The sequence below is a fragment of the Lucilia cuprina genome, chromosome 5, assembly GCF_022045245.1.
Source record: "Lucilia cuprina isolate Lc7/37 chromosome 5, ASM2204524v1, whole genome shotgun sequence".
NCBI lineage: Eukaryota > Metazoa > Arthropoda > Insecta > Diptera > Calliphoridae > Lucilia > Lucilia cuprina.
Window position 1 is genome coordinate 26,617,367 of NC_060953.1, and position 2,198 is coordinate 26,619,564.

Below are 2,198 nucleotides of genomic sequence, written 5' to 3' on the forward strand. Positions count from 1 at the left end.
CTTATATAGGATTGGTCACTGAAAACGGTTTGCCGTTTGAAATTTTAAACAGCAGCAACATGCGTAATATTTTAAAACCCCTGTGTGATGCCTTGAAAAATTATAAGGAAGATATTTTTACTTTAAATGCGGACAATGCAAAAAAATTGTTAGCAGACGTTGTTATAAAATTTCGCAATATAATCAAAATTGAATTGTGTAACCAGATATTTTCGATCAAAATTGACAGCGCGACTACTTAGACTGAATAGAAACATTTTTGGAGTAAGTATTCAATACTGTAAAAATGGAAAAATTATATCGAGAGTTATAGGGATGGTTGAACTTAAGGGTCTTGGTTCAACGAAATCAAAAAATTTGGCATCAGAAATCATTAAAATTTTAAATAAATACGATTTAACACTACAACAAGTTATAGCAATTACTTCAGATAATGGGGCAAACATGCTAAAAACTTCATCATTGTTGTCCCAGTGCGTTTCGAAATTGGAAGATGAAAATTTTTTAAATGATCAGGATTACCTAAAACTTTTGGATGAAATTGAAACTGATACAGATTTAAATTTAGACGGAATTACTATATGTCGATGCGCTGCGCATACAGCACAGTTAGTTGCTATAGATGTTCTCAAAATTAGCCATGTAAAGGAATTTGTACTTAAATGTAGGAATTTTACCAAATTTTTAAGAAAGCCCTCGAATGGATTCAGGTACCTGTTTGAATTAAATAAAATAAGTATTCCCCAACTTGACTGTCTAACGCGATGGGGATCAACATACCGCATGATTGAAAGTTTGAGGCTAGCAAAATCTTTTATCGAAAATCAAGAAATTTTTACAAATTCAATGTCGGATGAAGTTTTGGATTCAAATGAGCAATTCTGGAAAAAAGTAGACGATTTTTTATTAGTCTTTGGTCCAATTAATCAAATTTTAAAAAATTTCAAATGGAAAATCTAAATTACAGCGAATTTTACGCCAACTGGCTTAAATGTAAGCTAGTAATACATAAAATTGTGGTTCAATGTCCCGAAAATTCCTTTGCTAAAATCTTAGGAGAAGCAGTGTTACAAAATTTCGAAAAGCGCTCTACAACGTTATTTAAAAATGACATCCTTATTGCATCTCTATATCTAGACCCACGATTCCATCAAACTCTTTCAATCATTCAAAAAGAAAAGGCAGTAATATATTTAAAAAAGATATGGGATCGATTTGTTTTATTAAATAAAGAATATGGAACAAATCCGGCTAGTGATTCCGAAGAAACAAATATTGACGAAGAAGAAGATATATTAACCGCATTTCTACGCCAAGATATTATGAAAGAAAATGAATTTGTCAATACTTACACCAAAATTGAAAGGCTCAAGTTACCATTTTTAAAAAGTGAATTATGTGTTCTTAAATACTGGATGGAAAGAAAATCTGTTGACGAGGAATTGTATTTACTGTCAAATTTTATATTCGGTGTTTCCCTAACGCAAGTATGTCTTACATATTTAATATTTTACTCAAAATAAAATACTAACAACTCAAACTATTTATTTTTTAATAATTGTATGTTTCAATAGAAAGGGCATTTTCAACTTTAAGGATAATATTATCTGAATCCCGAAACAGGTTATGTCCTGAGACTCTGGAAAATATTTTGTTAGTGAAATTGAATCCATCTCTATTAGATGAAGCTATAGAAGATATAAATACTTAACTTATTTGCTGCTGTAAAAACCATTTTATTTTAATATGTTTGCTGTTATTTCCAGATTTTTGCTAATTTTATTATTGTATTTATAAATTCAATGAACCCTGTTATCACAATTCAATATGTTATCACAATTCAATATGTATATTGTTTTCAATTCTTAATAAAAAACAAGTTCAAATCAATACAATTATGAAAATATATAAATTATAATTTGGGGGATAGGTTCAATATAAAACAATACTCGCTGAATTTGGATATGTTATTAATATTGTTGTAAAACTTTCTTATGTTTCATTTTATCGTAACATTATACTAGTACTTATTTGAGCTTTGGATTACTTTTTGGTATAGTTCGGATTATTGTTATTTTCTATATCGATTAGCTAAATCGAAAAACAAGTAAAATCTATAAATTTTTAATGTGCCATAAATCTGACTGTCGTAATATTTCTAGTACATACTTCTTGGTTTTTCATTTAAACATTTTTCA